The following is a 12903-nucleotide window of genomic DNA, read 5'->3' on the forward strand; positions in this document are numbered from 1 at the left end:
AAGCCTTAGGGTTGTTTTCCAACCCTCTTACCAAGCCAAAACCTGCACGGGTTTTGAAAAACAAAAAGTACTATTCGCAGTTCTAAATAACCTGTACAGGTGATGTAGAACTAAAACCTTTATTTTTAGTTTTACAAAACCCATACGAGTTATGTAAAACTAATTCTTTTTTTTTTGTTTCACAAAACCCGTACGGGTTATGTTAAACTAAAAAACATTTTTTTTTGTTTCACAAAACACGTACGGGTTATGAAGACATAATAATGTATGCTTGTAGATGTATAAAAATGACCATATTCCTAAATGACTATTTCATGTTCATTTCTCTATTTAATTAAATCTAATTTAATTGAATCACCCACATTCCTCTATTTAAATTAAGTAATTTACTCAATTTATTTAAATTAAATTCACTAGACCTCTTTTACCATTTAATAGGATAAATTCATTTTATTCAATTAAATCCCCTATCCACTTTTTAATTAAATTAAATTTTAATTAAATAGTTTATCCTAAATTGAATAAATCTAATTTATTTAATTTCCCCAATTACAACCAAATTGAATTAAATTAACTTTATTTCAATTAAATCATATTATCCCTGCATCCACTTGCAAAATCCTACATCTCCCACTTGCCTCCTAAACCCTATTCCTAACCCCCCTTCTAGACTCTTCTAATCGCTTCCAATTAGCCTAGCCCATCTCCTAAACTTTGTCACATCCCTAAGAAAGGGGAAGTCACATCTCAAACCCTCAAAGTCTTTGAAAACCCTTAAAGGCTTCAACCACTTAATTTTGAAAGTCTCCTAAACCATTAATGGTTAACTCAACCCTCTAGCATGATTAAAGAATTTCCCTAAACTCAACCTCCATGTAACCCAAGGGTCTCCTCAAGCATTCATTGCTTTGACCATGGTTATCCCTTAATTATTTGCACAAGAGTTTATCCTTTGATAAAAGCTTTATCCAATGGGTAATCTTAACTTAACCTTAACCCTTACCCCCTAAGAAAACCATGAGGTCTTCTCAGGCATTTAATGTCTCCAACCCCTTTTCTCAACCAACCTTATGTTGGCAATTGTCACCATTTCATTGGTGCAAATTGCAAACATGGGTTCCCAACTTTCAAACTTGACCCTTGATTAAACCTTTCAATCCTGGCCATCCATTGCTCTATTTTTGCTATAAATAGAGCTCTCATTCCTCCATTTTCATCATCCAAGTCTTTAGCATCATACTTATACTAAAATCCATCCAAGCTTTAATATCTCATTTTATGCTCATCATTTAGCCTCTCTTTTGAATATGAATTAATCTAAATATGCATGTTTAGAGTATTTTTCTTATCATTTAGCTTAATCATAGACTAATATATCATGCTAGGATAGTCTTGCTACTAATCTTGTCATCTTATAAACTAGTTTATTACATTTGTAAGATCATGCATAGCTTAGGATGCATTTCATCTTAAAATCAACCAAAGCATCCCTCGTTCTTGCATTTGTCATCCCTAAACCATTTTGCCCAGTGATCTGAGAGAAAAAACATTGGTTTGAGGGACCTTATGAGATAGAGAACCATGGAACCATCCTTGGGAAGTTGAGTCATTCTTCATGACTCCATAACTTGCACCAAGAAGTCCTGTGGGTGTGTGAGCAAGGCTCCTTAGGCTTTATTTTTCATATTTTAAGTTCTATTGACCCACTTTTCCCGCATACATTTCTGGCGCCCACCGTGGGGCCCGACCCCATATATCAAATCATTTTTTGAATTTAACTACTTTTGCAGGTCCGCGGGAAACAAGAATCAGCGCATGGGAAACATTCCCTAGCACATCCGGTTAACAGTCTAGCGCATCCTGCTTTTTGTTTAGCACGTGGGGTTCATCATCTAGCGCGTGACATCCTTAGCTTAGCACATCGTCCTCACTAACATTTTCCTGTAGGTCTCGACGCGGGAGGAAAATAGAGTAGCGCATCTGGAAAACAGAGTAGCGCATCAGAAATACAGAAAAATGCATTAAAGAAACAGAGTAGCGCAGCACAGTCATCTTGTAGCACGTACAGTCTGTTCTGTAGTGCATCACAAACAAAAAATAGAGAGCTAATTTGTAACAGAAATTAAAATTTAGACTTGTAGAAGTCCATGGAATTCACCTTTTTGCTAACTAATTGACTGGTTTTTTGTAGGTACTAACATTTGATTGTAGGTTTTGAATCTATTTAGGCTAGATTTAAAGTAGTTTAAATTTTTACTAACTTTTCTAAGTTAGCCAAAATTCAAATTTCTTTCTTTTCTTGTTTAAATAAAACTGAACTCACTTTTATTTTGGGCTAGTAAAACGAACAACAATCAAAATTTTTCTTGCTTTTCTAGGAGAAAATTTCTCAATTTGGGCTCTAAAAAGAACAATACAAATTTTCATTTTTGCAAAGGGCTTAAAAAGAATTTCACCATCCTTTGGTGCATAAAATGATCCATCTTTAAATTTGGGCAAAGTAAAGAATCACATCAAGTCACAAAAGTCAGTTACAATCAAAGAGGGAAGTTATTCCCCTTTTGCCGATTTTCTTTTGTTGACCAAATCGAAGTTTTGCTTTGTTGACCAAGTTCTTTTCCTAGATTAGATAATCACTGATTTGAGGAAATAAAATAAACACCATGTTTTTGTGGAGCAACATCTCCATATAGATCATAGAAAATCACTGAATTGACAGGATAAAAAGAACAACTTGATTGCCTTGTCTCGAAAGTAGAAGGTATATGCTCTCCCCTTAACTAGGTGATCAAAAAGCCAAACTACTCTTACACTTTCAGTCATTTAAAACATTTGCATCCTTTAGCAGACCTGCCTTCCCAAGGGGTTGAAAACAACTCTTAAATCCATTTATGGCTGGTGTGAACGGAATGACCTAAGTGGGAAACAACTTTGACGCCAAGTGTTCCAACCCACTATAATCAAAAGTGGAAAGTGATGAAAGTCCTTTTCAACGGTTGCATGCAGTGATTTGCCTTCCCCCAGTATCCTTGAGATACATAAAGAATTTGTTCTAAAGGTTGGGAAGCTTCCTGAGGGAGTTTATCACTGACGGCCGAATAGGAAGCTTGATTACGAACCTTAGAAATAGAAACCTTGAGCCGAGTTAGTAACTAGACATTTGTAATATCATAGTGCAAGGGTGGGGAAGAATCCGCCCCCAAGATTGCTCACCATATATCTCCCAAGATAACTACTCAATTGTGAAACAATTCACTTTGAGTTAATTTTTGGCAAAAGACAAAAAACGGGTGCCCTCTAGGAGGTGACACGACTGTTTGAGCTGATGGAGTATCGAGACTAATGGGCTATGGTATTACTTATGACCCTTGAATAAAGAGTCTTTTTGAAGTGTATTCATTGTAACCAAACCTGTTAAAACATTGGGGATTTGAACACATCCTCGTAGAATATACACTTACTGTTTAGATTAGGCAAAAATAGTTATGTATTTTGTGCTGTGTTTGCATTTGTTACTTCAGAAAATCATCCATCAACATTGAAAACCTAAGGCAAAACACCAAAATCATAGAAAACAGTCAAAATAGGGCAGTTTAGCGCGTGAGAGCAACTTCTTAGCGCATGTGGTACATCTTTTAGTGCATCAAAGCCTATCTTTAGCACATCAAGTATTCACAGTAGCGCTTCATCAAAATTTAGAAACACTCAGAAATAGTTAGTGCATCCGAAAAATAGCCTAGCGTGTTGAAACATCAGCTTAGCGCGTAGGAGTCAAACACTAGCGCATAAGGTTTATCAGTTAGCCCATAGTAGGCCCATATTAGCACATAACTTTTTGAGAAAAATGGAAAACCAGATAAGAAGTCTAAAACAGTTAGCACATAGTTGGGGGCAGCTTAGCACATGTGGTCTTTTCCTTAGCGTGTTGAAAACTTTCTGTAGCGCATCCTGTCTCTACTTTAGCGCGTGATAAAAACCAAAAAAACAGGGGGCAAAACAGTGAAAAAATTAGAAAATTTTGAGAAAATTTTGAGAAACCTCCTTTCATCAGCCTGAACTTTGTCAAAGCAGAATACCAAAAACAGAGTATAAAAGGTTATTTCCAAAGCATATTTTTCGTCAAACAAAGTTGTCCAGAATCTAAAACTAGTCGCAGGGTAGCTATATCTCTCCTATCAAAATCGGGAAACATTATCACAAATATCAAACAGGTCCTTAAATCAAATGGATTGCTATCTCAAAACATCCTTGTTTTAAAACTTTGAGTTGTCAAATTGAGTTTCCATATCAGGAAAGCTCATATTCCATATCATTTGATGCACTTTGTCGTGAGGGGGCATCTAAACCTTCACTTTGATAAAGTAAAACTTAAGTTTCCAAAACAAGATAAACCAAATCCAAAACAAAATCAAAGGAAACCATTGATCATTTGTGCATGACTAATCCTCATATTTTGATAAGAAAGAATATTTATCGTAATACTCAGTTGAAGAAACAACAACCAAGTTTTTCCAAATTTATCAAAAGAAATAAATTCTTATACATCAATCGTCAACTCTTCAAATCTCATAGAACATTCCTTCATCACGTCAAACTCTATATCCAAAACAAATCCAACAAGTTTGACAAGGAGCCTTTGAAGACTAGAGCATTCTGCCAAAAGTCCGCATTCAGTCAACAAATTAATCGTGGAGGAAAGATCAATCCAACCTTCTTTCCTGATGAGTGCATCACTTACAACACACCCCGATTTGAACCACCAACCCCTGAGCAACATATCGAAGAGGATTTTGTCCCCTTCATGATAGAAAGCTTCTACTAAAATGCCTATAACTCGATCTCAATGAAACAAACAAAGCACAACAACACCAGAATCAAGCATGACTCGAAGGTTATTTAATCCATTTGAAGGTCCACATCTAGAGGAACCTGAAATCATAGAGGAGCTCCTTCGAGAATGTCAGGAAAACACTTCCTTTCAAAAACTTGTGGAAAGACTCATGGAAAATGACAAAGAAAAATATCTACTCATGTTCACAAGTAAAGGCGTTAAACTTCCAGAAGATTTAGACACAAACATTTTTGGAACCAGATCTCGACATTATGCATATCAAGAACAACAAAGAGAAGAAGAAACTCATGACCCTGAGCAAAACATACCTGAACAACATATACTAGAAATGCATATACCTAAGCTAGACACTCCAGAGCAAAATATACCATTCAATACATCATTTCAACCCAGGATTAATGCAAGGGAAGAACTCTTCCCTCGGCGAAACAATGCGCCTTTGGTTTCCCTTACTCAACAAATGCAAATGTTACAAAGACAAATGCAAGACATGCAACAAGGGACAATAGTACAGTACTCATTAAATGAAATTTGCCCTTATCCTTTTGACAGAAGATTGCACATGATCCCTTTTCCTCCAAACTCAGATGTACCTAAATTTGAAAAGTATGATGGAAAAAGTGATCCTCGTGATCATGTTCGATAATTCTGCACCGTGAGTCTTGAATTTGCTCATGATGACACCTATTTGATGAGGTTATTCCCAAGAAGTTTGGGAGGACAAACAATGGAATGGTTATCCAAAATCACACCTCTTGTCAGATCATTTGATGAACTCGTCAACAAATTCATAACACAATATTCTTATAACATTCAACATGCTATCACCATGCTAGATGTCTGTAACACAAAACAGAAAAACAATGAAACATTCATGGTATTCCTTCAACGTTGGCGACGTATGGTTTCATGATATCCTCGAGATATTCCTGAAAAAGAGAAAATGGAAATTTTCATTGACAACTTGAATGGTGAGATGAGTTACAAGCTCAAACTCCAATGCATACCATCTTTCGCTAAACTAATTGAAAATGACATTCAAGTAGAGGAAACATGTATCAAGAAAGGAACGCTCAAATTCTTCAAAGAAGGAACAGGTTCATCAAACTACAATAACCAAAATAACAACAGCTTAGACAAATCTAGATTCTGGACTCGAAACAAAAACACTGGAAACGAAGGGGGTAATGAATCACATGATTCAAAATCTAAACAGCCAGTGCTCGCATTATCAGGGAATCCCCAAGCTACCAAAAATCCCAAAGGTACTAATCCAGACACTAATACTTGCACACCGAATACCAATCAAGGTCAAATCCACACCAACAATGCTCAAAACACTAACACAAATCGAGGACCTAATAACAATTCACGAGGTAACACCACAAATTTTCAAAAGTGTGTCTACACACCATTGGGGCAATCACTAGAGTCGGCATTCAGAGAACTTCTGGCGAACAAAGTTATCTCATTACCAACAATCAGCAACTACGAACTGCAAATCAAACCACCCTGGTGGAATGACTCACACTTTTGTGATTTCCATTGCAACAAAGGCCATCAAACAAATGATTGCATGAGATTGAAGAACATTGTTCAAGACATGATTGATAGAGGTGATATAACAGTAGATGGTCTCAAGACAAACGGTGACCATGGAGCTTTTAAAAATCCTCTTCCCAACTACAACAAGAATGGAGCTTCGACTTCAAATGATACACGTGGGGCTTGTATTAACCACATCTACAATAACACTATCAATCACATATCAACTACAGACAATCAAGTAAACATTATCACTATCTGGGACCAACAGGAACACAAATCCGTCAACGTAACCACCAGAGCTCAAAAATATGTCTTGAAAGGACATATGTCAACAACAAACATAGTACCCAAGGTTCAATATGATCTAGTTAGCCAACTGCACAAAACTCTATCTCAAATATCTATTTTGGAGTTGCTAAAACTTTCACTGAAATATAAAGACATATTGGAACAAGCCTTATTAGAAACAAATGTGCCGCAAGATTTGGATGTTGAAAAATTCCAAGCCATGGTCGCTCATATGACAGGGCCTACTAATCTCACTTTTTTAGAGCATGATAATATCTCGCTAAGCCATCCACATAACACTCCTCTTCATATTGAAGTCATCATCTATAAGCACCGAGTAAAACGAGTCTTAATAGATGGAGGAGCTGGACTTAATATATGTACCTTAAAACTTATTCGTGTATTAGGCTTCTCAGAGGAGAATATTGATCCACGCAAAAAGATTACTATAAAGGCATATGATGATGAAAAAAGGTCATCTAAAGGAACCGTGATGTTACCCATTCAAGTTGGACCAGTGCAAAAGGATACTATGTGTCAGGTCTTAGACATAGACCTCACGTACAATATTTTATTAGGTCGACCCTGGATACATGAAATGCAAGCAATGCCTTCTACGTATCACCATTGTGTAAAATTTCCTTACAACAGACAAGAAATTTCTATATCAGCTGATCACAATCCATTTCAACATTGCAACACAATGGGGGCAGCTCAGGATAGTTTGGTTCCCCATAATAGGGAAAAACATAAATCCTCAACATCAGATCTACAACAGGCAAAGTCTGAATCATTACCTAGAGATTTCAAGTAGAAAATGCAAATCAGAGAACAAGGCATGGGGGAATACTCTTTGGAACCCATGTGTTTGGCTAACTTACCAACATCACCCAGATCTCATGGATTGCCTACAACATCAACACATCAAACAAATCAACCCAGTACAAAATTTGATGGCACATTCATCCAACTTGGCACTCTAGCGCATGAATCAGAGGAAAAAGACATCCTTAGCTGGTTGTACAAAGATGATGAAGAAGATAGTAGAGCAGCTGCTCTGGAAATAGTTCTACCAACACACCTATATGGAAAGGGATACTTAATCATGCAACAAATGGGATACAATGGTAAAGGACCTATTGGAAAACACAAAGAAGGAGTCACTGAACCAATAGATCTTCCTTCACAACTCAGTCGAGACAAAACAGGATTAGGTTGTGAACTCACTCTCCTATCAAGAAAGACACCATGCAAGAATCCAAAACCTTAGTGGAAAGCAAAGAAGAAGTACAAAGAAGAATCCTAGCAAGAAGCATTATTTGAGTCAGTCGAAACAATCCGCAAGGACCGCGAGCATCAGGAAAAGAATCAACATCAGGGGAAGTTCATCATTCACAAGAAAGCAACATCTACAATAGTAGCTCATATTCAGGCACCAATATCTAAACATGCAGCATCATCTCCTGATACCATTATTCCACCCCAAGGAGGAACAGTATATGAGAAAATAAAAAAGGTAGAAGCAAGATCCGACATAGAATCAAAGAAAACTATCAAACTGGTATCAATCATTAAGGACCTATTCTCACCATACAACATACTAGTTCACGACACTGATAAAATCTGGGATGATACCTTTGAGACTGATTCAAATGAATATGAATGGGGCAATTGTTCTAATATTCCTCATGATATTGCAAAAAATAGTAGTTATACACCCATTTCTAAAGAAGCATACATCACAGAGTATCGGCCACTTGAATTTGGTCCACAAAATATCTATGATGCCACGCCAAATGAGCAACGACATTATGAGCAAGTCTATATGAAAAATGATACCATCGAAGACCTCGATGAAATCCTTGACTTGTTTGAAACCAAAACCAATCACGATGAAACTTCTATCTTGATACTTACAGTAGCCCACACGACTCTTTACCCCTTGTCTTTCTTGACCTCATTGACTAGGATGAACCCGAAATACATGATATACCAATTTTCCCAAATGATGAATCTATTATCCACTACCTATGTACCGCTAACCCAGAAACAGACTCTACCAGTGAACAAAGTAATGATGTCTACAACCCAGGGAGTGTCAAGTCTCTCAGTCGCAAAAATGAACCAAATAAAGGATTTATGGCTGAAAACCAGTCAATGGTAGCTATGGATCACAAAAAATTAAAAATAAAGGACACATTTGAAGGTGAAAACCTTCTTAAGGCACCTAAAGATGGGAGACTTGACACTCTTCCTGAACATTTTCATGAGTGATCACCCATATTGATTGAGCCAACTCAATCAATCAACATTGGTACTACCGAAGCAGTCCAACAAATACACCTAGCAGAATCTCTGACAGAGGAAGAAAAATCAGCATTTATCACCTTTTTTAAAGAAAAGCAAATCAACTTTGCTTGGTCATACGCAGATATGCCTGGTATTGATCCACACTTAATCATGCATCACTTGTCCATTTCCCCAGGAGTTAAGCCAATCAAGCAAAAATTGAGAAAAATGAATCCCCATGTAGCACTCATGGTCAAAACTGAACTAAAGAAACTATTAGATGTTGGATTCATTTGACCCATCGACTATGTAGAATGGATTTCCAACATAGTACTAGTATCAAAACTAGATGATAGTATCAAAATCTTCACTGACTTTAGAGATGTCAACAAAGCGTGTCCAAAGGATGAATTTCCTTTGCCCAGTATCAACATAATTGTCGACCTTACAGTGGGCCATGCAATGCTCTCACTAATGGATGGTTTTTCAGGCTATAATCAAATAAAAATAGCCCCCGAAGATCAAGATAGAACAACGTTTACCTATCCTTGGGGAACGTATTGTTGGAATGTTATGCCTTTTGGCTTAAAGAATGTAGGGGCAACTTATCAAAGAGCCATGACAACAATATTCCATGACATGATGCATACCTTCATGGAAGACTATGTGGATGATTTACTAGCTAAATCCTTCACTAGAGCTGAACATCTAAGCATCTTAGAAAAGATTTTTGATCGATTGGAGAAATTTCAAGTCAGGCTCAACCCTAAGAAGTGTGTCTTCGGGGTTACATCAGGCAAGTTACTAGGCTACATAGTCTCAGCTAAAGGTATTGAAGTGGATCCAGTAGAGGTACAAGCTATTATGGAGATGCCACCACCAAAGAACATCAGCCAACTTAGATCTCTACAAGGATGGCTTCAATCAATCAGGCGATTCATCGCTCAACTAGCCGATAAAAGTTTACCATTCAATCACTTGCTACATAAGAATGTACCTTTCAGATGGGAAGCCAAGTGTGCTGAATCCTTCTATCAAATCAAGCAATATTTGATGAACCCACCAGTTCTAGTACCACCAATAGCAGGGAAGCCACTTATTCTCTACATTTCAACAACAGATGTATCACTGGGGGCACTATTAGCACAAGAAGATCAACAAGGCAAGGAACAGGCTATCTATTACATTAGTAGGACATTAAACGGCTATGAACTCAATTACACATTTATTGAAAAAGTCTGCTTCATTGTAGTCTTCACCTCTCAAAAGTTCCAACATTACATGTTGGCTCACACAACCAAGCTAGTTGCAAAGATTGATCCTCTCAAATATTTACTCAACAAGGTAGCTCTTACAGGCCAATTGGCTAAATGGGTCATGATTCTCAGTGAATTTGATATCCACTACATAGAATTAAGAGCTATCAAAGGACAAGCAATTGTAGATCAACTAGCTGAAGCACCACTACCAGGAAAACAAACTATGAAGTTTGACTTTCCGGACAAAGACGTTCTTGCTATTTCTACCAAGCAATGGACCCTATACTTTGATGGATCCTACACACAACATGGTTCAGGTGCTGGCATTCTATTTATCACTCCTGAAGGACACACTATACCAAGATCATATAGGCTTATGTTTCCATGCACAAATAATGTTGTTGAATATGAGGCATTGGTTATAGGCATCAAAATGGCCGTAGAATGGAAAATCACAGAGTTAATGGTTTACAGAGATTTGCAACTAGTCGTCAATCAAATCAACAACGACTATCAAACAAAAGATGACAAGCTACTACCCTACAAATGAATGGTGGATGACTTCAAACAGTATTTTGTACACATCACCTTCGAGCAAATACCAAGGTTGAACAACAAAGCAGCTGATGCAATGGCTACTATCGCTTCATTACTACAAATTCCAGAACAACAGAGTTGTTACGAGTTTCTGGTAGAGCAACTGCTCTCCCCAGCCTATGACCACTCTGAATCCCATGTTATCTATCCCTTGACTGGTTCGGATTCTCCTTTGTATGGACCGATATATGATTATCTAAAGAACAATATCCTACCCATTGACCAATCCCACAACCAAAAACGTAATTTTATCTGGCAAGCCACCCATTATACCCTTACTATTGATACTTTGTATTGTCGAGGTCTAGATGGTACTCTTCTTCGTTGCCTTGATCATAATGAATCTGACTCCACTTTACATGAGCTTCACGAAGGTATCTGTGGTACACATTCAAGTGGTACAACTCTTGCTAAAAATCTTTAATGAATGGGATATTACTGGCCGACAATGGAAAAAGATTCTTACCACTTTGCCAAGAAGTGTCCTAAATGCCAGATCCATGGCAATCTGATACATGCACGAGCACAGGAACTGCAACCATTTACAACATCCTGACCCTTTTGTTAGTGAGGACTGGACTTGGTCGGCAAAATTCATCCTTCATCATCAAATGGACACAAGTTCATTATAACCGCAATAGAATACTTTACCAAGTGGATAGAAGCAGTCCCCATGACCACAGTAACTAGAAAAAAAATTGCCTCTTTTATCCTAAACTATCTAATCTACAGATATGGTATTCCAAGCTCCATCATCACCGTTAATGGACGACCTTTCAAAAACCAAGACATACGAGAACTATGTGAAAAATTCAAAATCCAACATCGTTTTTGTACACCATACTACCCACAAGGGAATGGTCAGGCAGAAGCATCCAACAAAACAATATTGAAAATCCTAAAGAAAACAGTGAATGATGCAGGCAAAGATTGGCATGTTCAACTCAATCCAGCACTTTGGGCATACAGAACTAGCATCCGCACACCTATGGAAGCAACACCATACTCATTGGTATATGGATCAGAAGCTATTTTACCCCTGGAGGTAGAAATTCCATCTCTCAGAGTCTCTCTAAAAGGCTTAATCCTTAGATGAAGAGTATCGAGTCAACCGACTGCAGGAACTTGAACTATTAGATGAAAGATGCCAACGTGCCTATACTCATCTCAAAGCATATTAGCAACGCATGTGCAGAAGCTACAATCACAAGGTCATTCCCTGAAATTTCAAAGTTGGTGACCTAGTCCTCAAGGAAAATCCAAAAAATCAACAAGATCGCGAAAAGAAAGGGAAATTTGAACCTAACTGGTTAGGTCCCTATGTCATCATATCAGTCTATGGATCAGGTTCTTATCAGCTAACAACTTTAGAAGGAGATGTGCTTGAGGAACCAACTAACAACATTCATCTAAAGAAATACTACACTTGAGTAGTCTAATGCATGGAAAAAGTCCAAAAAAAAAAATCAAGAAAAAGCAAATAAAAAGGTACAATAAAAGCAACTAGTGAAAACCTGGTAACAAGCACTATTGTGAAAGAACAACTCCTTTATCTATCTCCACATCCTTATCTCTGTAGTAAAGCACTATTGGCCATCGCCCGACACTTAGCAAATATCCATTCAGGACATACTTAGCATAGTCACTATCCTGATTTATCCATCTATCCTTTCACCACCTTTTACCATGGCTTAGTAATCACTGTACATACCTGCATTGAGAGGTACACTTAGATAGGGACAATAATCATCAAAACTTACAAACATGTTCAAACCGTCAAGACTATTTGCAAAACTCAGAGCATCATGTCCAACAAACAAAAACTTACACAAACCCAAATCAAAACATCGATTGATAAAAGATTCACAAGAGAAATACGATGGATGATTTTCTAAAGTACCAAATGTTGCATTTTGCATAAAGTCTTGACTATTTTTGCATTTAACTTTTTGAATTATTGGATTCTCTAACTTTTCTCAACAATGCTTCCAAGCTAGAGAACATCGAGAAACTCCAATATTTTCTTAGTCTTCTATTTGTGAGGCGATCATTTGTACTGTGTAGATATTT

This window comes from Cryptomeria japonica, chromosome 4 (genome assembly GCF_030272615.1).
Source record: "Cryptomeria japonica chromosome 4, Sugi_1.0, whole genome shotgun sequence".
NCBI classification, from domain to species: Eukaryota; Viridiplantae; Streptophyta; class Pinopsida; order Cupressales; family Cupressaceae; genus Cryptomeria; species Cryptomeria japonica.